Raw genomic sequence first — 27806 nt, 5'->3', positions numbered from 1 at the left:
GTCCCAAAAGAAAAGTGATGCACCCCTGATGGGCTTTCCTGACATAATAGCCAGGGATATTATGGTAAAAGAACCTGCTTGCAGTTTGTATTCCCTCTGTTCCCTATATTCTAAAATCTCATTCACTTGTACTAAGTTACTAACTAGAAAAATGTCTTTGATTATCACTTTTAAACAAATGTCTAAAATTCAAGCCAGAATTTTTTAAAAAAATGTTTATCATCTACAGGTCAGCATATTCTAAACAATTCCCCCCCCCCCCCACTAAGGTTCAAACAAAAGGCTTGACTCTAGGTCATATTTGAGTATTCTTCTTTGATCCCCAAAATAACTGCTTTGAAGCTCCAAAAATATTCCTCTATCTATTCATCTTAACATGATATACATAAAATATTAGCAAGACTAGCTTAACCAAGTTCCTTCCACTAAGCTTTTTTCAAAGTCTCTATTTTTCCAGAGGTAGGAATGTAACAGGTGAACAAAGATCTAATCATGTTCACATACATGGCTTAGCAAAGACTGAGTTAAGAAAAACAAACCAACAGCTAGCTAAATTTGACGGGGTGAAAAGGGCAGAGATGAAAAGTCAGCTAAATTAAATCAAGCTTAATATGAGGGGATATATAACTCATATTTTCATCCTGTCCCGTCCGATTTATCCTCACGCAAAGATCATTAGGCAGTCTGTTTAGAAAGGAAGAATTTTACAAAGTTCATGTCAAAGTAAGTGAAGTGATGCATTTGGCCAGAGTTGCACATTTTGGGATCGTGCTCAATCTATTTTTCTCTAAAACATCCATGACGTTTCTACAACACCTGGCCAGCCCAGGAGCTTCAGACTACCTGCCAATCACAAGGGCTGATGTTATACATGCTAATCCACCCTACCAATCAAGAGGACTTTGAGGCCTGAGTGAATACAATCTACAGTAGACTACTGGTTGCAAATGCAGACCCCAAAGTGTATGGTTCGAGATTACTATTATTATTATTATTATTATTATTATTATTATTATTATTATTATTTGTACCGCCCCATAGCTGAGGCTCTCTGGGCAGTTAACATAGGATAAAAACTCTTAAAAACAATATACAAAAAATTAAAACCACAAAAACATACAATTTTAAACCACAAAAAACATACAAAAACAAACCCAGGCTAATTACATATTGCTAAATGCCTGGGAGAAGAGAAAAGTCTTGACCTGGTGCCGAAAAGATAACAATGTTGGTGCCAGGCAGGCCTCGTCAGGGAGATTGTTGCACAATTGGGGGGCCACCACAGAAAAAGCCCTCTCTCTTGTTGCCATCCTCCAAGCTTCCCTCGGAGTAGACTGAGTAAAAAATAATAATAATAATAATAATAGACACCCGAAGTAGGACCTTGGATGTTGAGCGCAGTGTACGGGTAGGTTCATGTCGGGAGAGGCGTTCCGTCGGGTATTGTGGTCCCAAGCCACAATACCTTAACAGCACAGTCTTATTTGAACAGGACCTCATCTACCTGTATAGAGAGCTCCACATAGGCAGTAGAACCCCTGCACGAGCACAAGGCTGTTGTATCAGGATTCTGTACAATGAGTTATGTTCCATTCAACTCTCACACGCAGAAAACAAACCAATAAAGCCACACTTCATCCTTTCAGTATTTTTAGTCTGTTTCAAAATTTATGATGACAACAGCCACAGGTCAGGGTAACCATGCTTACCCAGGCTTTATTATTACAGCTTGCAGTACTTGACCCCAGGCTCTAGCCAAGAGGTACACCCGATCTAGTGAAAATTCCATTCAAGACCTTGAGTTGAGTTCTCATGTTACTTGAGAAGATGCTGTTCTTGGCTGCATTTCATGGGATGGGAGGTGAAGGTGTAAAGGGGAAAGATTCCAGACATGTTAACATCCTTGCTGTGGACGGCTCTTGCCCTCGCCATGAAAAGCACAGAATGTGAAAGGCTTCAGCTGTATATGAAAGAGATTTTATTTCCTCTTTCACAGGAAGGGGATAATGTCACTATGTGCCAGCACTGTTTCCTTCCCTTCCTCTTACATCAATGTGTGCCCCACAGGCTATAAAATGTACTGGAAACAAGGTACCCAATTTTCTTCTCTGTGCAACATGATCTTCACTCAATTCTGATTTTAACAGGCCTTCACTGCATAATTAAAGAAAGAGAAACCCTGATTTCCTTTAGGCTTAAGATGACTCTCACCACGTTATCTACAGTTGATGGTGGTTGCTGATAGACAGCTAGAGTTACTAAAGTGACTGGGGGAAGAGTAATTTTAGGAAGGCATGGGTGGGTTGGGGCTACTGAGTGGTATCATTTCTCTGTATTTAAAAACAAAGCAAAAAAAGTCAAATAAATGCAAAGGTTGATACTCTCATAAAGCTCTTCCCATGACACCCCATATAATGGATAGAATGGGTAGAGAAATAGCTTTTCTGGGCCAGGAGAAGAAACCTGAGCTGTCAATCAAGAATGACAGCATGGTTGAAAGACCTATTGTAGGATAGAGTCAAGATTAAACAGGGGGAAATTGTGTATTTTAAGAGCATTTTTATACCTCGTAATAACCATGTGAATAATCCAATATATTTTGCTGACTGAGGCGAAGGACAAGATGGTCCCCCTGCCCCATTCCACCTCCTGAAGCTGACCAGACTGAAAGTTAAATCTCACTTCAGCACTAGGGATGGGACAGCATCCTCCACCTCACCTGAGGGTAGCAGGCTACTTTAGGGAGGGCCGGGTAGGCCACACAGAAAACACAGCTCTGTCTTCTAAAACATGCTGCCGCTCCTCTCCCACACTGCCATCGTATGCCACCTGAGGTGACCATTTCACTCTGCCTAAGGGTAGAGCCATCCCTCCATGTGGTCTGGAACCCTGGAGGGAGGCAGCAACTGGGACTGAGAGATGGCCTAGTTCCAGGTTTCACATTCTTTACATACTTTACTAACCAGCCCAATCTATTCCTCAGGCTCAGGATAAGTATATGAAATATTCATCCAAACCCAAATTAAACCAGGTATATGACATACTACTCCCTTAGCCACTTACTGTTTTAACTCTAACCACCAAAGGCCAGCCCATATTAAAAGGATCTGGTTATTATTAATTTTTTTTAAAAAAAACACCAACCACAGTAACTCCTTAAAAGTCTTAATTAAACAACTTCTGAAAGACACTCAGTCTTGACTCTGGAATTTCTCCAAACCAATTGCTATCTGCACCTTTATGAGATGTGATCATATGTAGCATTCCCACCCCCCAAAGGATATGAGAACTATTTTCCTTAAGGAACGAAAGCATCTCTCTTTGTTACACTTTTCTTCCACTCAGATATCACCATTTGACCCAAGTGCTCTAGAAATCGCAGATTTGTTCACAGTTTGGCCCTGACAAGCATTCCTAAGAAGCATGCACAGTCAGCACCGCAAGCAATCTGCTCTGCTCTTGGGCCCCCTCCAGCTGCTACTTCAGATTTCATCGCTGCTTTCTTGCATTTCTCATCTTCTCAAAATTACCGTTCGACACGGTTTTCTTTTTGGAGGTGTGTGTTATGGAACAGTTCTGTGGGTGGCCAGCGATGTTCCTTGCAAACTGTAGAGGCATCACATTGCATATATCACCCTTTAGAATGGAGCAGATACTGTGATAACAAAACTCCCATTCACACCTGGCATTCTGTTTTGAAAAGGCCACCCATTCCATGGAATGCTTGAGATAATTTGTCAGATTTTGCCAGAATTGAGATTATCAAAAAATAATATGAGCCATGCCTCAATATCAGGGCCTCTTCTGAGTGCCAAAGCAGTGCCGGCTCCAGGTTTTTGAGTCCCTTTGGACAAGGCTCCTTCCGTGTGACTCCCTCCCTCAGTGAGTCTGCCTTTTCACTGCTACCGTCACCCACTGCTATTGCTCCTCCTCGTCTTTCTCATTATTGATACCACTTGCTTGTTTGCCAAGAAGGGAACTAGGCAGCAAGTAGGCAGTGGCATCTACTACTCCCCCTCTCACTTCCTTTGTTGTCTGGGCCAGAGCAAGAGGCAGGTGAACTTGCAGGTTGCCATGGTGAAGAGGAGGGGTAACGCCAGGGGGCTCCTGTCAGTGGGCCCCTCCTGGGGTGTGGGGCCTTGGAAGGTGCCCGGCCATACCTGCCCTTGGCACTGGCCCTCTGCCAAAGAACATGGGGGATGAACTATACGTTACACACAAATGCATACAGTGCAGTCCCAAATTCTATTTTTTGAAAATCAGCTTTAGGGGGAGGTAATATTGAAGGAAGAAGTCACAGGAGGGAAGAGATACCCAACATTTCCTTTGCTCGCAGTTTCTGTATTCAAAATCATCCATTAAGGCAGAGATGGGAATACGTGGGCCTCCGAATGTTGCTGGGCGGCAATTCCCATTATCCCTCAACTTGGGCTATGCTGGCTAGGGCTGATGGGAGTTATAGTCCAACAACATCTGGACAGGCACACATTTCCCACCCCATGACCTAAGGGTTTCAAAACGGAAAAGCATGCTTTGAACCATGCATGAGGGGGGAGTACTTGGAGGGGGAAATTTGGATCCACTCGTTACTGAGCACTCTTGGATTTTTGTGGGTCCTTTTCATGACGCCATCTGCCTCCCACACGTCTCTCACTTCTTCTGCTTGTTCCCCCGCCTCCCCGGAAAATCTAACTTTTTTGGTTGTAGTAAAATGCGCCGCCATTTCCTGCTGTGTGCAGGAGAAGCAATGGTATAAAAACACCCACTGAATGGGCCGCGTGGTCATTGTTTGCTTCCTTTTTCTTCCCGTGTGAAGAGAGGAAGCTGATCATCCCTATTGTGGGACAAAAATGCAACCATAAGGAAATGTGATTCCCCCCTCCCCATCTGATGATGCTCCATCTGATGATGCTGTACATGTACAAGTGAATAATACAAATCAGTACTGTGTACACTGGCTGGTCAGTGTACACATTCTCCACTGGGGAATTATGCAAAATGTACATAGCAGCTATGCATACTCACTAGGCAATAGGTAAAATGTTGGATCAGTTCAGGCATGCTCTGTCATACATTGGCAGTTATTCATATTATCTGGGCAACGTATGTCTATTTATATTTTATTGTTTAGAACGATATTTATATACCACTTTTCAGCCCTCAAAAGGCCCTTCAAGACAGTTCACAAGCCCGAACAAATGTATATTGTAATACAATAAAAACTCAGGCAAGAAAAACCTTAAAAGCAATCACTTTAAACAGCATCGAAAGAGAAGGATTAGCAACCCCGTAAAAACCACTAGGAGCGTAGCAGAGTATAAATGTCTTGATTGCCAGCCTAAAAACTATCAAAGATGGGGCCAGTCAAACTTCCCTTGGGAGGGAGGGCCACAATGAGGGTGCTGCCACTGAAAAAGCCCTGCCTCTTGTCACTGCCAAGCATGCCTCCTTTGGCGGTGGAACACAGAGAAGGGCTCCTGAGGACCATTGCAACAGACCGAGAGGTCCACGTGGATGATCCTTTAGCTACCTTTATGGAATACCTTCAGAAAAAGATGGATTGCTTACCTGAGTGTTTCCATTCTTCACATCTGCTCACCACCTAATGTCTTGCAGTCTGATAATGCCTGCTTTCCTCCCCCACTCCTTGTATTTTCTCTTTCTTTTTCCTTTTCTTTCATCATTCCAGTATATTTCTTGTTGCATGACATTAATATACCTGGAAAAAACGCAAAGGTTTTTTGTTTTGTTTTTTTGGTCATTTCAAAAGATATATACTAGAGTAAATATCAGCATAGCAATAAATGTAACTGCAAGAAGAAAACACAATTTTAGATTGTAAGCCTATGCGGCAGGGCCTTGCTATTTACTGTTTTACTCTGTACAGCACCATGTACATTGATGGTGCTATATAAATAAATAAATAAATAAATAAATAATAATAATAATAATAATAATCATATACCAGTTATGAAGGACTCATCTGAATACGTCTGAGATGATCAGGCCCAATGGAAAACACTTTAAAAATGTATATTTTTTTCCCAACAAAACAAAACCAACCAGAGAGCTTCGGCTATTGGGCGGTATAAAAATGTAATAATAATTTTAAAAAACCCAACTTGATGCCATCTAACAAACAAACACCTAACATTGCGTGAGATCCAGGATTTGCCATCTGTAAGATGAGGAGCTCCACTTGCACCCTCCGCCCAATTTGGGGGAATCCCTACCTCTCCCACACATCACAGCTCATCCCATTCATCAGGGACTTCTGGCTCTCTGTGTAGCATTTTAAGGGGGCTAGAGAGACTGCCAGGGGATTAGGAGGCAGAGAAAACTACTTCCGTCAGCACAGTCAATCCAGCAGAAATCTGGATCTCACCCGATTACATTCAAGTAACTATTTCCCCCAACAAATGTTTACCTTTTGCATTTAGCAAGTGGAGGGGATAAACTAGAACAAGGTTGTCTGTAGGGATTTGAATGATTTATTCCGCAGCTAGTCTGTTTGTCACTCTAGGGAGTTCATAAGCTCCCTCTGGTGACTGCTGCAGCGACTAACACAGATCAGTCCTGGCTAGGGGGACTTGTTTAACTCCATCGTTGTAGAGATCTGTGTAATATGGTCAGTCCTCTCTGCATTTCACGATTACACACATGCAGGTGGGGGGAGCAAGTTTCTAGCCCCTGTGGCCACAGAGATAGGTTTGAAAGCATGTGGTAAAACCTCTCAAGCTGGAAGTGTCTTGCGTAGCTACCTGCCTACAAGGGGAATAAATTATACAAAATAAACAAATGTATACAAAACTAGTAAATGTGCATAGTGTATTTCAGTGGGAAAATTTTAATTTTCTTGGCACAGAATCTGGGTTATGCTAGGCTATGCTAGGCTTGTCCTAGCAAATATAGTTGGGATATAGCTGTGATCTTCCTGGATGCAGGCTGCTGAAGGTTTTCAAAAAATGCATCAAGGCACTCCAAGAGGCACTCAAATACACTGAAAATCTCCACGCCATCTTTTAAAGATTGCTCCGGCACTTTATCACCACTTTGCAAACAATGGAGTGGCACTACAGTACACCTCTAGGATGGTATACAAAACCTCAGCTCAGTGACATCAAATAAGTCTCTATGCATAAGTTCCCCATGTTCAAGACAGGCATTTTATTGCTACGTATTAGCTGTTGTGGTAATAGTTTTGGTACAGGCTGTCCGTTGCTTCATGATCTTAAGACCTGATGCTGCTGCAGACATTTTAGCAACTTCAGTGACATGTTTCTCGATTTGTAGGGAAGAGAGAGAATAAGTAAGTCCTTAAGCTCTTGTATCAGCTGCCTAGAGCCATAGAATTTCAGTTGTTGTCGGCCTCCTGGGTTTGTGGCTGCCCTGGCATGAGACAGCATACAGGATATAGATTGTCAGCCAGCTGAGACACTAGTTAGGAGCGAAGGAAGGCCTGGCAGGTGCTTATAGTGTCCCTTAAAGTCTGCCTTTCCCAATCCAGTGGGCTCCAGATGTCTTGGCCCTGCAACCTCCATCGTTTCTGGCCAGCCTAGGCATAATGGGAGCTCCAATCAAACACATCTGGAGGCCACCAGGTTGAGGAAGGGTGGTAGAAATCACATTTGCATTGCGCAAGATGCTTAGTTCATTGTTTTGTAGTTTCAACTTGCATTTAGAAGGGGTTGTTATTTTTCATCCCAGAAGCCCTTAAAATAAATTAAAGTTGGCTTCCTGCTTTAAATGAAACAGAATAGCACAGGTAGCGTTTGTCATTATCGAAGTATTGCTGCAGATTTGATTTTATTTCTTATCTTTTTGGCATATTGTTTCCATAAGCTTAAAAAAGCCTCTTCTTCATCACCATTACGCCTCATGGATTGTCTGAGTCATACATACACACATACAAACCCCACTAGCGGCCCAGATTTTTTTTGAGCAGAGAAAAGGCAAACGTCATTATATAAATCACAAAAATTGGCAAAAGATTTAAGAACATCTGAAGGCCTTTTTATTTTTATTCATAGTCAGGCATTCAAGTTGAGCTGACCTTTTAGTTCCAGTGTAACAGGGACTGGAAAGGATGGATCAATGGATAATGGGTTGGAACATACAGTAACTTTTTCTTCTTTCTAAAAACACTTTGTAGCTTTGAGCTGAAACCCTCAGAGGTGGAAGACCTCATTGTCGTACTGGTAGACATCCTGAAGGCATTTCTCTAGATAGGGTTGAAAAACTATGGAAAATGCTAAACTAGATGGACCAATGGTCTGACTCTGTATATGACAGCTTTCTATGTTCCTGTTTGGCTAGACACTGTGGGGAACAAGATGCTGAACCCAATGGATTTGTGGTCTGATCCAACAAGTCTCATTTTAGGGTGCAATACAACAGGACAGATACCATCTATATGGAAGTATGGTGTTAGGAACTATACTGTACTTCCATCTATATGGAAGTACACTGTACTTCCATCTATATGGAAGTACAGTGAGTTAGAGGAGCACTCCATCTATTTTTAGCCATGCCACCAAGAGCCAGGCAGGGAAAGGAGCAATGATGGGAACATTTTCACCTCCTGTTCCTCCTTTGTGGTTCTTTGTGCATCTTGTTTGCTCACCTTCTTGGGGAGAGGAACAAGAACGAAGAGGCTTGTAGAGCCACATCCTCTCTACTTCACTCCCCACCCACAAGCACACACACTTTCCTCCCTTCTTGTCCTCTTCTGAGATTGCAACACTGACCTCGGGAGAGTTTTCTGCAATGGCTGGGGCTCGAGGGAAATCCCTGGTTGGCCTCTGAAGGAAAAATACCCAGCATCCTAGGGCCCTTCAGACACTGGCTGTGTCTGCACAATCAGGGAAGGAAAATAAGCCACTGGGAGTTATTTTGCCATCACCTAATTACCCTCACCAGATTCATTATGTCATCCAAACTGGGTGAGGGTGGGTGGAAGGAGTGGGTTACAAACCACCCCAGAACCCATAGCTTGTTCTAGAGGTAGTTTGTAAGCCACCCCCACCAGGTCCGGATTGTAAGACAAACATTGCCTGGTGAGGGTTATTATGCAGCATACAATCAGCACAAGTGGGGTAGGAAAATCAGCTATGGTGGCTTATTTTCTTTCCCTGATCATGCAAACCTGGTCACTGTCTAGAATCCTTAGAACTGCGCTCATAGGTACTGATATTTTTTAAGTATAAATCTTCTTCTGGAGTAAAATATTCCTTTCTATGAATAAGGAAGTAGATTCTGGCTACATGGCATATTCTTTAACTAACTGTAAGATTACAGAACTGCTGGAGGAGACTCGTCAGCTTGACAGTCTTTTAGCATTCAAGAAAGCGATCGAGACTGATCTCTTCCGGCAGGCATATCCAGTAGAATTTTAGGATATTTTAGTATGTTTTTAGGATGCTTTTAGGGTGTTTTTAAAAAGTGTATACCATGTTTTTAATCAGTATTTTATGTATTTTATGCTTGTTGTTGTTCTCCGCCTCAATTCAATTAGAGAGGCGGGTAAGAAATATTATTATTATTATTATTATTATTATTATTATTATTATTATTATTATTGCACACAAACACCCAACACATGTGTTACATGCAGGAAAAGTTATCTCACTACTGAAATCTAGTAGGCCAAGATCCAGCAGCCCAAATGTTCATGTACATGCTTTTTTGGATACCATTTACCTCTTCTGGTGCTGAACAGCTGGGTAATAATACTATCCAAATGGACCACTCCCATGCTGCCACGGACCCAGACACAGTAGAGCATGACAGCTCTGTTTCTGGGACAAGGACTTCCCACTCATGATGCCCAACAATTAGGCAGCAGTCAACATAGGGCAACCCATCTTTACGGCAACAGGGATGTCTTCTTGCATTCTTGTGGACCAGGCGATCTTGCAAGAAGCAGAAACGGATAGGAGACTTGTGTGTCCTAGAAAATTTTGCAAAGGCTCAGAAGGACAGGTAGCCGAACAGGAGGATTTCCAGAGCTCTCACAGTTTATACATAAAGCTCAGAAAGGAAGAGAAGGCATCTGGGTAACAGAGAACTTCTTTCCCTCCAGCTAAAGTCAGAGGAAAAACTGCAGCAAGAGCCAGGAAGGGTGGGGGCACCTTTCTACCCAGACAGGGACTTAAAAGCGCTTAACTGTGGCTGGACTGTGCCATTTGTTTCTCATTCCAGTTGGGCTGTTCCAGGATTACATGAGTCTGCAAGAGCAAAATGTTTGAAAGGATTTTTTTTCTTTAAAGGTCAACCTGGGAGGATGACAGACAAGCAAGGGACAGCCAAGTATAACTCCATGCAGGCTGGCAAACGGGGGAAATAATAATTTGTGCATCAGCTATGGAAGCATGGTAATGAGTGGGGTGATGCAAGGCAAACGCATTGCAAGCAACGTGGACAAGAAACCACACAAAATTATTTTGAGTCGGATATCTTGTATTGCAGTATAGCCTTATATGATCTGGCCAAGGTTGAAGCCAGTCAGCTGGTGAGACTTCTTGAAAAGTACGACAATATTTTGTATTATTAAAAGCTTTGAGGAACAGTAATATCCTTGAGATGGATTTAGGTGCACTAGGGAAGACTGTAGAATAAAGCACACTGTGTGTGTGTGCGTGCATATGTATATATGTATATACATACACACACAATTATTATATTATGAACCTTTTAAGCTTTCGTATTTCTAAATCCACAGGTATCAGAGATTCAGAAGCCACCCTAGAGAGTGAAATGAAGATTCTGCCTAGAACATATTATTACCTAATTTATATATCAATTTTTAACAAAACAGAAATTAAACAGCTGTTATGTGCGCATCAATAACTCTCTCCCTTGAATGGTTCTCATCGTTTTTCCTTCAGAGAACATCATCACACAGACATAAATATAGATATGTTGTTTGCAGTGCCTGGGTGGAATATTTGGTCTTACAGCAGAACTTAAACACAGAGATTCATGATCTCTGTGGGCAGGCTTCGTCCTAGTCACTAGGCTACAGAACCAATGCCTCTTTTATTCTACAGCAATTAGAATAAGTTATTAGGATCAGCTTTCGATGATATTCCTGGAATATTATACGATCCCTGTTGGAATAGTAATGACACATTAAAAAGGTATAAGATAAGGGATAATTTGTTCTTGGGGTTTTTAAAGCACTTAGTAAGTGCAGTGGCAGGGGCTGCTCAAGTTGCAGAACTAACTAACAAGCTCTGGATGTATCAGAGACCCTTGGGTGCAAACAGAGGTCACAGAGTGGGATGGAATGTGCCTAGCAGCCAGGTAGAACCAAATACACTTCCTTTTAAGCTTGAGTTCCTTATGTATAAAATAACTAGCATATTCAGTATGTTTTGTAGTAGTAGCGGTTTCATTCTTCTAGAAGCACATCCTTATTTGCTCTGCTATTTTATACCCTGGCTTCTTAGCTGGGGATTATTGGTTTATGACTCAGTAAAATTTGCCAAGTTCTTCATCCCCTGGACTCAGTCTGTTTTATTCAGCCACTTCTGCTGCTAACACTCCCAACTAGTTACACTGGTGAAAGTTTTGGCATAGCATTGGCTGCCTTAGCTGGACAATAGGATTGCCCTGTTCATCTAACTTTCACTGGGTGGGGCCAATAAGCTTTATAAGTGATACAGGATTATTTTATGATACAGAGCCACCAGCAGTAGGTTGATGCTGATTGCTAACATTCTGATGATTTTGTCCCCACGGTTGTTTTTAAATATTTTTGATGTAATAGAATTCTATGTCAATTCAGCACATTAAAGGGAACTTATTCTATTCATTATGGTGTTCTTCTCCCCACCAGCACTATCCCTATTTCTGCCTCACTGTACCAGCAGTTTTGTCCTCACTTCTATAGGGCTCTTAAGGATAGCAGGGGATGGGCCATATTATTATTATTATTATTATTATTATTATTATTATTATTATTTATATAGCACCATCAATGTACATGGTGCTGTACAGAGTAAAACAGTAAATAGCAAGACCCTGCCGCATAGGCTTACATTCTAATAAAATCATAATAAAACAATAAGGAGGGTAAGAGAATGCATCTTGGAGAAGTCACTTCAGTGACCTTGGGGCTTGCCAAGCCTCAAGAGCACCAAAACTTATTCAAACAGCCCCAAGTAAATACCCAGCCTTCAGTAGTGTAGAATTGGATGTTTCTTGTACAAGTAGACAGATTAAGAGTAGGGTTCAGGATGTCCTTTTGCCCTTGTTTACTCTTGTCAACCTGTCCTGACATTGCAGCCTTCCTCACTCCTGGCATTTTTCAGTCTGCGTCCCGTTTGAAGGTATCTATCTCAATTATTTAACAATGTGTAAAATTACAAACACGTTCAATGGCAATATGTTCCTCTTGCGTAAACCTCTCCGCTTGGCCACATGCATAATGAAAACCCTGTTGAGTCCATAATAAAATCCAGAAATCTTTCAAGTCTCAGAACTGAATGTTCAAATGTTGTTGCTCGCTTCCTTTTCTAACCAGACAGCAGGAGCTGCCAAGAGACTTTCTGGGCGCACGGCCCCTTTCCATATTAATATAGGCGTGTATATATTTATAGCACTTTACCAGAGTGGCTGAGGATTAGATCAGATGCTGATTGTTTTCAACCTAATTGGGTATATATGTAATTTTCCCTTTAAACATATATGGCCTCTGTTTATGATGGAGATTAAAGCTTCTTCCTTAAACGGAGGAAGATTTAAATAATTAAAAAAAAATCATCCCAAACCTCCAGAACAAATCAGAGCTCAGTCCATCAATAAATAGAGTATTCAGATTTCACTCTAATAAAAACTTATGGGGACCATCTTGGGAAAACACTGCTTTGATTCACAAATATATATGTGAGTTTCTAGATGGCCAAAATTACAGCTGTACTGTTAAGAGGGTGCATGTGCCTTGTAAATGAGTAAGCCGCACACTGTTCCTCATGCTTTGCTGAACTCAGTATGCTACAAGAATGTTCACCACAATACCGGCACACGTTCTTAGTACTTAACTAGATATATAAAAGTATTTCTGATTCCTGCATAAATGGTTAATGTCAGTACTGATGGCTGTTTGGTTGTGTCTTTGTTTTACTTTCCTGCCAGTCAATGTGTCAAAAAAAAGTGTGAGTGTATGAGGCAGAGAAGGGTGGGGGTAAAGACAAACTCCTTGGACTTTCAAAGACAAGGAACAAAGTAGCAAAGGATATTCCTATACTTAGCAATAATTATGACTGATCGATAGATCGCACTGCATGCCAACACTTTGCCTTAAAAAAAAAAAAAAGTCAAATACCCATTAAAAATTTATGTACATGTTCAGGTCAACCCTATTCTATAAAAACAAACAAAACATTTTAATGTTGTTTTGAAGCTTCACTCTGGCACCTGTGTCATGACAAGGCGGAAGATGCTGCTAGTCAGCTGTCTTTTATCTACAGCTCCATCACGCCAGCAATTTATTGCACTCTCACCATGCCTGGTATGTGTTTTTGCAGTGCGGTAATCGCATGACGTCATCCCTGTCCTGCGCTCATCTTGCCTCTTCCCCTCCCTTTTCCGTCTCATTTTGGAGTGTGGAAAGTCCATTTCCCCCCCCCCTACGTGCACAATAAAGCCACTCCTCCATCCCGTGTATAACTGTCCTTGCACTATATCAGACCATCCCATTTTTTGTTGGGTGCGTGTCGAAGGGTGGTCTTGCTGACAAAAGAGGAGGGTGGGACAGTTCTCTGCTAACTGCTCAACCGTGAAGGGGGAGGGAGAGAGGGCACCCAAGGCTGCCGCAGACCATGCCCAGACTTGATCCCGTTCAACTCTATGGCTCTTACTCCTGAGTAAGCATGTCTAGGTTTCCTGACCAGAATAATGTCGGCTTCCTGTTACCATGCCAACATTGACCGCAAACTTCTCCAAAAAATAATTGTAATACTTTCTCTTCACTTATATTGTTTAATATAATCTTAGGTAAAAGCATAATGTGTTGTTTTACCATAATTGCGCAGTTTCAGGCTGCTGTACTATTGTATTTGCACAGAAATTAATATATATATATATATATTAAAATATAAAAAATTAACTGCAGGGGGAAGGAGAACATAAGGGGCAGGGCAGGAGATTTTGCCGGCACAGTAGTGATAAAGGTGAAAAGATACATGAGCTGAAATAGCGCAACAACGCACAGGAAATATGTGTAAATATTTCCTAGAAACTCTTCTATATGCTTAATTCCTTGATTACATAATTCACATTATGCGTGGCTCGGTTCATTTTTTGAGTATCTGCTCTCCATGTAGATTACTGCCTGTTTGCAAACTGTGGCGCAGTAGCAGTCTGTACTCCATTAAGCTAGTAAGTCGTGTCCTGGTGTCCTGTATGGATGGCAATGCTTGGTGGCAAGGGAGGTGTAAACATATACAACAGCTTTACACTCTAGATCAGGAGTGACAAGCCTCTTTTAGCTTGAAGGCCAAATCTCCTTTTTTGAAAACCTCTCATTTCAGCGGTGGTGGTGAGGACAAAAAGGGCTGGACCAATGGCCAATGGGCAGGGCCAAAATACCCCAAATATACCAGCATATTTTAGCTTCAAGTTCTCACTGCCGGTAATTAAGCCTTAGGAGAAGCATTTAAACCTTTTAGAATGGGGAAAAACAAGTCTATATCTAAGGCCCTTACTACACCTAAGGATTATCCCAGGAAAATGGAGGGGTTGTCCCTGCCTGCTCTGGGGATCCCCTGTCATTTGGATGCACAGGGATGATCCCGAGAAAAAGGTGTAGAAACGGCCTGAGTGTGGCCAAGGGAAGGGGCATGTCCGTCGGTGGAATCCCAGAGGGCCTGATTAAAACTCAAGGTAGACCAGCTTTGGCCTCTTGGCCGGAGGTTCCACAGCCCTGCCCTAGATATGAACAGTGCTTTCCCTGTGGGCAATACCTCATGACCTTTGACCTGCTAGGTTTTGCCTTTTGACCTTTAAAGTACAGCCCCCACCTTTTGACCCACCAGTCTCGGTTGGTGACAGACTTGGCAGGATGGCTGGACTTATAGCATGCCCGTTTTATGGAGGCAATAGCCACTTTTGCCTATGGCCCCCATTAAGGCCTCTATGGTTCAGGGCACATGTGATTATTTCTCAGGAGCACCTTTGGCCATTTCACTAGTCCTAAAGGGACTATTCTTAGGAACAATTAAATTGGCCCATGCACTGGTATACATCTAAAAAAAATCCCTTTGCTTCAAAAAACAAAGACAAAAACTGGGAATGACCTTTGTTGATAACATTACTATAGTTATTGCTAAATATAAAAGATGACCACAGCAAATGCACTTAAAATGCACTGCTTTTAATTGTATAACTTAGTCTAAAATATATCCATGACCAGGGTTTTAAACGTTGATGAGGGTCTTGCCCCACACTTTCTGAAATTGTAAATGCATTTCCCGACAGTATAGTATAGGCCATATACCACTTTCTTCCCTGAAGTTATGCATGCAATCGTTCAAGGAGTCAATCCAGGCTGCAGTATAGATCCTGTGGCTTGGAATCACAGTGTGTTGCTGATCTCAAAATGGGCTTGTGTACACGGCATGGCACAAAAGTGGATGCCCATTCACCCTGGAAAAAAAAAAAACCCAGCCTCGCAAACACAGTCTAATTTATTAAAATCAAAGGGCCTTATTCATGCTCAAGTGTTTAGAACTAAGGCCATAATCTCCGCAGCTCTTTTTGGGGCTAAAACGAATAAATTGAGCAGCCGGACTCCTATTGTTCTTTGTTTGTTCTGTCTGCTTTTTTCATTTATGCTAAAAGAAATGTATTATTTTTACAAGGATTAAATAGACTTGACAGATGCTAGAGCAAAAGATACTGCCGCACAAGAGCAAAGCAAAGTCCAAATAAAGGGAAGGACAAATATTCCAGGGTTCATAATGGCACAGAAGACAAAACACAAAGTTCAGTTTGGAGGATTTTTCCCACACTTCAGCTCAGCGCATCACCAAGAAGTCTCAATGAAACTCTGTCTATCTGGTCATATGCCAGAAGGATTGTAAATGACATGCCTAAGTGGGTCCCTAATGCATTTCTTTTAAAACACTGATTTGTATCAAGAGCCAGAGAGCCATTCAACCTCATTTGCCTCTAAGCCCCCACAGGCAGTAAAACGACACTTTTCCCAAGGACCCAATGTAATAGGCTGTAATACCAAGGAAGAGCCACAACATTGTGTGGGGGTGAAGGGAGCCCCTCCCATCCACTTAGGGTGGCCATGTGTCCTCTTTTACAGAGGACTGTCCTCTATTGGAAGGCATTCTCCAACCCCAATTTAAAGATAAAGAGCGATAAGAACTGTTGCTCATCAACACTTAGCAGCTGGACACAACACTGAGCAGACAGCCACACAGCTCCACCTGGTCACACCATGGTGTGAAGTACTGTATTTATAGATGATGATGATGATGATGATGATGATGATGATGATGATGATGATGATGCAAATATGTGTCCTCTTTTGTCCTCTTCTTCAGTGATACATTTACTCTTTTTTGGTGATTCATCCATGGCCACTCTAACTATAGAATGACATTGGCAGTTCACTTGGGAGAATGTCACTAGTTAATTTCTAAAGTGAATGGCAAGAAGGCTTAAGGCTGCCTGGAAGTCACAGTCTCTGACTTGGGTGTCCCAATCTCTATTCTTAGAAGCGTGAGCATTGGTGGTAACTAGTAATATTGTTATTCTTGGGCACATGGGCACGTTGAGGGTCCATTGGTGCCATGACACTCATGTCAACTCCGTCTGCATCCCTTTTGCAGCCCCCTGATTAGGCAAGGGTTGTTGTTTTTACATGGCCATAGCTTCTGGACTGATGGGATGTAGAGCAGCAAGCAACAGGAGCAGTCTTTCTGAGAACTGGGAACTTGGAACTTTGAGCAGAAATATTAAGTTGGATGGTGCTTTGGAAGAGTGGGAAGAACTATGGTCCTAGGTGTGGTAATGACTACATAGGTATACCATTTTAGATTACAGCGAGTGAGGGGTAGACATGATTTCACTGCAAGAGGGTCAAATTTCACAGGAAAGTTTCAAGGCAAAAAGTTGAAACCCCACCCCCACCCCAAATGTGTTTCAGGAGTACTTCCTGTGCCTCCTTTATTATCCTTATAATAACTTAATGCCAACATTATAAAGACTATTTTAAACAGTCATTCCGAAAATCAGGTATAATTGATAAAAGCATTCCTGGTCACTATTGCCATGTTGGCTACCAATGGGATTCCCTGGTTCAAAACCTATCTCTTGGATTCGGTATCCCCTTTGTAAAATGGAAGCCTTGCTGACTATGCAGTATGCGTCTCAGTGGGGATCCATCTTCCTGATGAAAATCAGAGACCATGGCCCTCTTTGGCAGTGGCTGTGCTCTAACAAGTGAAGGTGTATCATTTCAGATGGCTGGGGTGTGGGGAGGAGGCAGGAGGAAGAGAAGTTATTTCAGTGCAGGAAGGTCAAAATTCCAGTGTATTTTAAGAACACTCTATGTGATTACTTTGTTATGCCTCATAATATAGCAATGTTATCAACACAGGTCAAAGAGCCGCCTTTATGTGAAGCAAAGGAATGTGTGACGTTGGAAAGCATACCTAGTACATGGTTTAATTGCTTAGTGAGCTAGTTGTTCGGTGGCTAGAGATAGCAATATAGCTTCTGAGGAATAACCAGATGTGGTATTGATGTGGTATAGGCAGGCAGCTGTGTCTCTTGCCCTTCCTAAATCACACCCCTGGCTGGGTAGAAAAGGGTATCTTTCCCCCTGGCTTTGTTTCCCCGATAGGAAGGCAAACACCTTGCCATTTACTTATGCCCCACATTGGAAAGCCACTCGTGCGTATTTTCACCCTCTTTTATAATTATCCTGTAATATAACCACCCAGAGCAAAACGTCAACTATATGTATGGAGAATGAAAGTGAAATAAATCAGGGACATGAATGGACAGCAAGGCGGAGATCACAGAGACAAAACACGGGAATTCTTAGGAGAAGGCAGACGCTTAAGAAATGGGAAATGTTGCAGTGGCGCCAGAAGGGTACAAAACACGGAGAAGCCAAAAAACGTCTTCTATGCTTCTTTTATATAGAACCTGTTGGAGGCTGGTATTTTAAATTGGACCTTTGCCACCCCTGACTCTGGTATTTGTGAATTACCAGATTCTGAGGGGAATTGTGAGTGGAGACATTAAAGGCTTCCGCGGAAAGAGATGGTAAGAAGTAGAAGAACGATAGGAATGGATGGAGAGAGTGGGGGGAAGTCAGAAAGACAAAATGAAAACAAAAAGCAGTTTGGAGGGGAAATGTCCCATTTTGTGTTTCTAATTTAACATTGAATAAAATCATAACGTGACTCAGAATAAAAATCAGAAAGACATGTAAGCAAAGTTTTGTGCATTAGCTGAGATAGCAGGGAGTACATCTGTTCAGATGGAATCACTGGAGTACGAGGGGAGAGTGTCTTCTTAAGCAAAACTGTCTCAGTAGAAAAGGGGGTGGCCATTATTATCTAGAAACTCAAGAAAACAATATGCTGAACTTGGGCATTCAGTATGGGGAACTATTACCAATATGCTACAATTCAGGAAAGTCAAAATTGTGAACAGCATCATCTGGAGAGTCTAAAAAGTAAAAGGTCGGAGGAGGTGGTGGTACAGAAAACTCTCAGTGAAAATAAGGCAAGAAAATGAGGAAGTGCCTGACTCCAGTTGGCAAATTCTTTGCCATCCCATCTTCCGAGTCCTAGAAATACCGTTGAACTCGGCTAATAAATTTCCCTAAAACCTAGACATAGTCTTGGCCTTAATCCCAAATTCACATAAGAAACCATTTCATAGGCAATGGTCTTATTTATACTTACTTGACTCCTGTAATATTTTATCTGAGGTGGCACTTTTAGCAAACCCCCAGTACTGAATGAACTGCCTCTTTGCTTTAAAGGTTTTTAGTTAATCTAGTAAAATCCCATAAATATCAGGAGGCTTTAGTTCCCTACATTCAGATGGGAAAAAGACTGAGGAGAAACCACATTAGCATTAAAATGATGGTGACATCCAGATGGAGGCTGACAAAGCATTCATTTTTTACATCTCCTGTCATCATGCCAGCTGCCCCTGATTCTACCAAAATGCAGAGCCTTTAAAAAGAGCTAAAAATTCAGGAAGGAGAAAATTGCTAGTATTAAAAATTCCAGGGAATAAAAGCACACACACATTTTTTAAAAACTTTGGGAGACTTGATCCTTCCTTCTACCCTCACTGCATTCCTGTCTACACCAGTGCAATGCCTACCTTGCCACTGCTACATTTCTTTTCCATCCTGCTTCATGGAAAATCTATCTGCAGCTTATTTTATCCCTCACCACAAACCAGCTATATTATCTTCAGAAATAAGTGGCAACATGTCCAAGGCTACCCATAATTTGCTTTATGGCTGACGAGGGATTTGAATCTGCATCTCATCATCCAAAGCCAGCCCACCTGTTCTTGAAGGGTGGCTTTTACCACCCAACACAGCTTGACACAGCCCCCTAGCACTGCATTTTGTATAAAGCAGAGCCTTGCTACAACAGCAGACCTAATCAAATTATCGTTTTTGAAGCTCTGCAGTACATACGCTTCTGCTACACCGCAATACCATGAAGTAACTGAAGAACTGAGGGCCTGGTGCTATGCAGAGGCAAGACAGATGACATAAACGATATTCCAATGGCACTGTGGTTCTCGGCTTGGAATGGGAAAACTATGGCCTTCTAGATGTGGTTGAACTCTAACCTTCATCAGCCCCAGCCAGCATGGTCAGGGATTATGGGAGTTGGAGTCCTTCAACATCTGGGGTCCACATGTTCTTCACCCCTGGTCTCGTAGTTTAGTGAGGCATGGGTGGGTAAGCAACAGCACCATAGTGTAATCTAGAAGTCACAAATCACTGAAAGGACAAGATATACACTGGGTCGACCTGTAGGCCATCACAGGGGACAATTGGCTGAGGAGGCTGAGAAGAAAGAAAACAAAGCCCATTAGGGCTCAGCAAGTGAAAACAAAGCCCATTAGGGCTCAGCTATGAGCCCTGCAAAACTTGGTCCTTGCTCTCTGCCTGTCTGATTTCCAGCTGGCCTGGGAGGACAGGGCCCTGACTCCCAGGCCAGCTCCAGCTGCAAAGTCAGCTCCTCCTGTTGAAGGTTATTATAGGCCATTAGGGTGGGGTCTTGTTTAGAGGTGGTTGCTGGGGACAACAGTTAGCTCTGGATAAGACGTCTTTTTTGCTGCTATTTGGAGTATGGTTTTGCATTTCTAGTACTAGGCCTTACTGTGAATTAACTACAGTTTTTTAAATCTTGGGGTATATTTATCAACACGTGTTTTGATTCACCTATTAATATTTGCATGACTATTTAAATGTTGCGATGTCTTGTAAACTGGTAGTGAACTATCTTGAAAAGTTGCTACGTCAGGTAAACTTCTCTGATGTTGTGTGCCACTCTGAGCATGGAAAAACAGCATACATATAAACTGCTGCTGCTGCTGATAGAACTGACAGGATGAAAAGGGAGGACTACCCAGGTCTCCCGGAATTCAAATCAGTGCTCATGGTAATATGGAGGTATGGGAGGAAAACTAAAAAGGTTTGATACCATTCTACTGAGGTCATATAAACCAGGGATGGGCAACTTTGGGAGAATGAGGGTCTATACTGCACCCCTTCCCCCAGAGGTGTACCCGCACCCCACTGAAATTGCTGCTAAAACTGTTGGTGGTGGTGACAGCAAAAAAAAAACCACCTGGAAATTTTGGAAGGAAACAAGACATATGGGGAGCTCTTGCCTTGTTTGCAAGTGGAATGGTGTTCCCCAAAAGCTTCAGAGAGCACAATTCTGTTTCCGGACAAGGCATGTGCTACCACATATTCTTTCAAAAATGGCTGCTTTTATGCTACAGTTGCAGCAGCAAGGGATGAATGTGGCCAGCATGTTTCTTACCCTTGTTAGAAAGGGCTGGCTCAAGTGATGGCTGTTCTTTGTGAATTGACAACCCAAAGAAATCTCCCCAGAGACATCTACATATTATTTCAAGACAGCATCAACCTTGCTTGACACCCATTTCCTCAAGAAACATCTCTATGGGCTCATCTACACCTGCAGCCCTTTGGGGAGTGGGGAGGGATGGTCATGGAGTTTTCCACTTCTGGGATTGTCCCTCAGGGGCCACACGCCAGCGAGTTGTCCTGGAAGTAAAGAGGAACGTTCCAGGGCACCATTTTTTTAAAAAAGACGAGACATTTGCGCAATTGCATGGGTGCGATCCTGCACAAAGGTGAGGTGTTTTTTTTAAAAAAAAAAACCACACACAACAAACTTGGCGCTGGAAGACGCTGAGAGTCATTCCAAAGATGGCAAAAATGCTCCCCCCTCAACCCCAATGCCCATGGACTCCCCACACACAGCTCTGTGCCTGTCTCCTGAGCCCTGTTACTTGTGAGGAAGAGGGAGGACCAGGGAAGGAGAGCCACACTCCTGAGGATGGTCCCGAGATGGCAGAAAATATTGGCAGTGGGGGAACCATCCCAACTAACCCAGGAGAACTGAGTGCTCGTCCCTGGTTCACCCTGGGATCAGCTGTGTGTCATTTGGACGCGCAGGGATGACCTCGTAACCAACCGGGATAAATGGCAGATGTAGATTAGGCCTATGTGTAACTCTTTAGTAACTGGCAATCCTACTCTACGGTAGCAAAAGAAGAACAGGGTTTTCCAGTAACAATCCTGCTTGTTCCTTTTTTCTGTCCTCCTCGTCACTGTGCATATGCACGACAAATATTTGGAGATTAGCTCTGTGCTCCTTTAGTTTTAAGGGTTACTATTCTGACTGCCTCCTACACAGGACATATAAGGTAGTGCAGACTCCGTATTTCCTCTTACTGCATCCACAGTTCCCCTCCCGGTGAACACTATGGCACCAAATCCAGCAACATTCTAGTCCTTTCTCTTGTGTCAACATGCCAGGCCTCAAATATAGGACTGAGTTGTTGTTTTTCTTAAAAGGAAGCTTTTCCACCAGCTAATATTAACAGCAACATTTTCCTGATTTAAAGAAGAAGAAAAAGTCAATGGAACCATTTTATATTTTTAAAACATTCCCCTCTGAGCTCACCAGCCAAACAGTACAGCATTGTGCTAGCACATGAAACTGACTATAAACAGACTGTCTGCCTTCACTATTCAGCTGAGAAAAGTCAGCATAAAGGTGGACAAGTAAATGTGTACATTACACATTCAGAGTTTTCGGGGTGTACATAGAAAAAGTGTTACCAGAAGATCGAGCAGATGACATTTTTAAACCTGGGATTGTTCCCTTGCCACTGCAGAGCCCAGAATCCTTTACTAGACACATTCTGAAGATGCAAACACTTCCTAATTTAAGCTGTGTTGTCACCATCAAGCGCAGACACTATTAAGTTACCTCTTCATTATCGTTTCTTATATTACTGGGGCCAAGTTATGTTCTCCATACATTAGGAGGGCCATGTGTTCTACTTGAAAGAGGGCAGTCTTCTATTTGAAGGACAGTCCTCTATTTGAAAATGTCCTCAATTTGAAAGTGTCCTCAATTTGAAGGGCTGTCCAGGCGATAAAGAGCCATAAGAAGGGACAGCAAGGGCCGTAAGGGGACCCATCAAGAGTTGCACTTCGACAGCAGAACTTTGCAGGTTCATAGCTCATGGATTATAGTACATCAGGTAAATTATAGTAATCATACCTAAATTTGTTTCTATGCCCATAAATTAGGATCTGCAAATTGTAGGCATTTGCCCTTTTTTGTGATACATAAGTGGCCACCCTACCACACATGCAAAATTGTCACCAAGTATGTGCCTTAATGGAGACCACTGTTGGGTCAGGAACAAAGTGAGCTACCTAAATAAAAAAAACCAAGAACTAGATAGAAAGATAGCAGTGGAGGTTAAGCAGCAAAGCAGAAAGAAGGGTCAAAAGTGGAATGGCATATAAAAGCCAACTGTTCTGGAGGCGAGTAGGTTTGAGTCAATTCATAATTTTATTTTATACCTGACAGACCCAGGAGCTGGATTTTTAGTGTTTGCTGGAGGAAATACTTGTCAGAATCCTGGATAATTTAATATTCTGGCACAACGTTAACACTTCACACTAGGAATCTTAGCTCCTCCAACTGCGTTAAACAACTATGTTTATGCAGTATTGAAAGGTCCTTCCAGGCACAACAGTTATACCCTGCTGTTGACAATGCACATAAGAAAAAACGTGACATCTACAATGGAGTAACACTATTCCAATACATTTCAGTACACACCATAACCCAAAAATATCCATGGAGTATTGCCATGTTTTCTTTCCATTGCCAGCAATGATGGCATATGTGCCTACAAACATTTCTACCACAATCTTACTGTATTTCCTGCTTATGGTTCTCTGACCAATTGTGAATGTGTCTAGATATGTCCAAATATGTAGCATTTCAGTCTCTTGTGTTTTTGTGGGGGGGGGGAGAACCCAGAGATGACTAGAACATCCCCAAATGATGTTCTCAAAGCCCCCTTAGACTATAGTTGAGTTTTATTATATTTTAATGTGTTTTAAAATTGTTTAAGCCGCCTTAACTGCCATTTTTTGGTAGAAAGGCAGAATATAAATCAAATAATAAATAAATAGGCTACAATCGTAAAACTATTTACTTCTATATGTTTGCTCAGACATAAGCCTCACTGAATTCAAGTGGGACTTGCTTCAGAGTAGACTTATATAGGATGGCACTGTTAAACAACTACTATGAATAAATGGATTATACATCACTGGAATAAAGTAGGTGACCCACCACAAGTAAAAAATATAGTGCTCAGTTAAAATACTTTAAACAAATTGCCACCTTGCCAAATGAACGTCTTCCAGCTATGTGCTACCAGGAAATGAACAAAAATTGTTATTGGATGGCAATACTCCAAAAGCCCCTGCATAGCTATTACTTTCCTAAGTTGAAGCCTGTCCTTGATATGGATAAGAAGCAACTAAGATTCTAGGAGGGATCTAGGAGGGATCTGCAACTAATTAAAAACTCTAAATTCTCCCGATGGTTCCCTCTTTTGAAAACAGGACATTTCAGAGCCAGCTATTTGTCCAAACTGAGGCCACTTTCCCTAAGAAATGCTTTTATTGAACTGAGTTTCCAAGTGATGCCAACTGCAGTTCTCGATGGACGCTACTACAAAGTGACATTTGAATGCAGACTATGCATCTGTGGCCAACATCAAGTGGAAGATATTGTTCACTACATGTTAATTTACCCTCTGTAGAGGGACCCAAGAGAGAGATTCCTGAAACCCTTGTTAACACATGGGTGTTTCTTTTTCTTCTGAGTGATACCAACAGTTAAGTGACATGTAAAGTGGCTTTGTTTGCACTGGCAGCAAAAAAGATTAGGACGACAGAACTAGACAAAATTGCCATAAACTGCCATGGAGATTCAGATTGCTGAGTGAATGCTGAGTTTTAGTTATGGTAAATTTCAAGTTATCTGTGTATTTTCAAGGTATCTGTATTACTGTATATATGTATGGATGCTTTCTTTTCATGTATTTGTCATGGCCTTTGGCAAGAACAATAAACTTTGGATTGATAGTTAAATCACACAAAGCAGAGAAAATGGAAATGTAACCTGGGATGTGGGGAGTATGATTGTTATTACCCCTTTAAAATATTGGCTGACTCAAAGGGACATCTTTTGCCCCTCATACTTTACTCCTGAAGTTGATTTTGACTGTCACATCAAGATGTCAAAGTGAGGGTTTTACACCGTATAATCACATACTTTTTGAGAGAAAGATTCCAAACCTTGTCAACCTCTTTCATAAGTCCTGTTTTAGTTTCACAGGGAAATAAGAGAATTATGAAATTTCACTCCACCCCTGAATCCTAATCCCATCATTCCACCCCATTTAGCTGAGCCAGAAGCCTCCCTCAGGTATGAAATATCATTAAGATTTGGAAACTTGTCAACCTAAGAGGTTAGTCTAACATGTTACCACTACTTGTTTCATTACTAGACATGTAATATTGGGATGGGCATTTGCTTGTGCATTCCTAAATAGAGAGCTCTTACAACTCATACATGATTTCTTGGCTGCCAGCAACTATTCCCTATCTATAGGAAAGGATGACATCGTGTCTCACAGGCTTGTGAGTTCATTCCCGAGAATACAAATCTGCCTAAATGAGGAGGCCCCATGACACTGCAAATACCCACTCTTCCGCAGGAAGGTCTTATCTCCAAGAGCAATGCCATGTGTGGCTAAGATAGGATTCCTCACATCAGATTCCAGAGTGGCAGCTGTGGCAGTCTGGTGCAGTAAAAGATAGTCAAGAGTCTTGTGGCACCTTAAAGACTTTACACATGTATTAGGCTCTACACTGGCTGCCAGTCTACTACCGAGCTAGGCTGAAGGTGTTCGCATTAATCTATGAGCCCCTGTATAACTCAGGACCAGGTTACCTCAAGGAACATCTTGCCTTACATCAACATCCCAGGCCACTATGGTCTTCAGGGGTAGCCCTGTTGTCCATGTCGCGAACTATGGATATTCATTTGGCAATGACATGGAGACAGGCCTTCTCTGCAGTGGCACACACCATGTGGAATGCTCTGTTCTCTGTTGGTACATCAGGCCTCAACACTAGTGTGTTTTAGATGTTTATTTAGGATGACCTTATGAAAAGGAGGACAGAGCTCCTGTATCTTTAACAGTTGTATAGAAAAGGGAATTTCAGCAGGTGTCATTTGTATGCAGGCAGTACCTGGTGAAATTCCTTCTTCATCACAACAGTTAAAGCTGCAAGATCTATACTAGGGTGACCACATACAAAAGAGGGCAGGGCTCCTGCAGCTTTAACTGTTGTGATAAAGAGGGGATTTCACCAGGTGGCGAATGCATACAAATGACACCTGCTAAAATTCCCTTTTCTGTACAACTGTTAAAAGATACAGGAGCCCTGTCCTCCTTTTCATATGGTCACCCAAGTTTATTGAAAACCTAATTCTTTGCTTTGGCTTTCCTCCAGCCATGATCTATCTTTGTACCAACCTCAAGATACCATTACATGTGTGAGTGGTTTGTTTGTTTTGATTCTTTTGTAAACTGCTTTGGGTTGTGTTTCAAATGAGAAGATGCATATAAATATTGATGATGATGACGACAATGATAAGAATAATGGCGCATAAGCCAGCCTTCCCCAACCTGGTGCCTTCCAGATGTGCTGGACTACGTCCCATCATATCCCAGCAAGCATGGCCATTGCTGTCATAGAATATGATGATGGCCACTTACAAATTGATTCATAGAGGATAGGCTTATGAGTGGCTATTAGCTATAATGGAGGCATCCAACTTCCAGATTCTGAAGCAGCAGGCCTCAAAATACTAGTTGCTGGGGAACAACAACAGGGCGAGGGGCAGCTTTTGCCTTCATGAGCTAATTATGGGCTTCCCATAGGCATCTGGTTGGTCCAGTGAGAAGTAGGATGTTAGATAAGATGAGGGATGGGGAGTGTGTGTCCCTCTGGATGTTATTGGACCGCAACTCCCATCATCACTCATGCTGGCTAGGGCTAATGGGAGTTGCAGTCCAACAGGATCTGGACTAACTAGTCCTTTGGTTTGATTCAGCAGGGCTCTTCCTATATTCTTAGTAATATTTAGTGCTGCAGTTTCCTCCATTGCTCCAATCTATTATGGGAGAAGCTGCATCTGAAGAGCTTCTGGGCACTGTAAAGGACAAATCCCCTTCCTTTTTGAAAAATGGTCACCCAAACATCCTTTACAAGCCTTAAAGGCACAATCTGAAACAGTAAATCACTGTACAAATACACATCACTGTGTTCAGTTGTCCTCCCTATATTCTACAACAGTTCATTTGAATTTAATGGCAACACTCCAGAGAACATGAATTAAGCATTACACCACACCTGGTAGATATTAAATTCAGATGTGCTTGGGGAAATCGTCTTAATATCCAACTATATGTGCCAACAACATTATATACTGCTTACAGGTATTAGCAAGGGAGTAGATGAGCTGGACCTAAAACACAGGTTCATGCCTGCCCTGGGAGATAAAGCAATTATTTGAAGCAACATAGAACAGTGAATGTGAACATTGTTGGTAAATAAATGCATCTGTATTCTGGGAAGGGAAGAACAGTAAGTGATTAATAGCAAAATCTTCTGCACACTTATTTCAGAGAAAGCACAACTAATCTCCGTGAGGCTTAGAAGCCAAGTAAACATGCAGAAGGTTGACATTTCAGTCTCGAAAAAGGGCTCCTTGGTTATGTAAGATGGATGATAAGAGCAAAGAAATCCAGACACCTGTTTTCCCAATACATATAAGAAGATGAAATTATAATTTAGGAGGCAACAAAGCACTATGAACAAGAATCTAGAAACTGTATTTAAGATGACATTAAAAAAAAACCACCCAAAAATAATTGAAGAAAAATAGCAAATAGTTAAAAAATAAGGTTTCAGGACATCATAGAGTTTGTACTGATGCTTCATTTGTTTGGGGGCCTTTCTATTCATCTTTTACTCAACATTTAATTTTTATTTACTTCCTCTAATAATGAATTGATGTTGTGAGTGCCAACCAGATAGGAGAAAAACAGGCTACTGACAAACTTGAAGGAGATATCTACATGCTTAAGGATAC

At 41.9% G+C, this 27806-nt stretch overlaps 1 protein-coding gene across 2 annotated transcripts in view; it reads right to left on the bottom strand.

The window, feature by feature from the left end:
- The window catches only part of DDAH1 (dimethylarginine dimethylaminohydrolase 1), a 157293-nt gene that overhangs the window by 117107 nt on the left and 12380 nt on the right, over nt 1–27806 (bottom strand). Inside the window, exons 1-2 of one of the 2 annotated variants that reach the window (XM_063136811.1) lie at nt 6428–6450; nt 5569–5719 (exon numbers count right to left, since the gene is read on the bottom strand). The gene's annotated coding sequence lies outside the window, so the exon portion shown is untranslated. Of the gene's footprint in view, nt 1–5568; nt 5720–6427; nt 6451–27806 lie in introns of those variants that run through there. The other variant, XM_063136804.1, reaches the window with a different exon arrangement.

Source organism: Elgaria multicarinata, chromosome 1 (genome assembly GCF_023053635.1).
Source record: "Elgaria multicarinata webbii isolate HBS135686 ecotype San Diego chromosome 1, rElgMul1.1.pri, whole genome shotgun sequence".
NCBI lineage: Eukaryota > Metazoa > Chordata > Lepidosauria > Squamata > Anguidae > Elgaria > Elgaria multicarinata.
The sequence above is the reverse complement of the archived record's forward strand: the minus strand, read 5'-3'. Positions and strand labels throughout refer to the sequence as shown.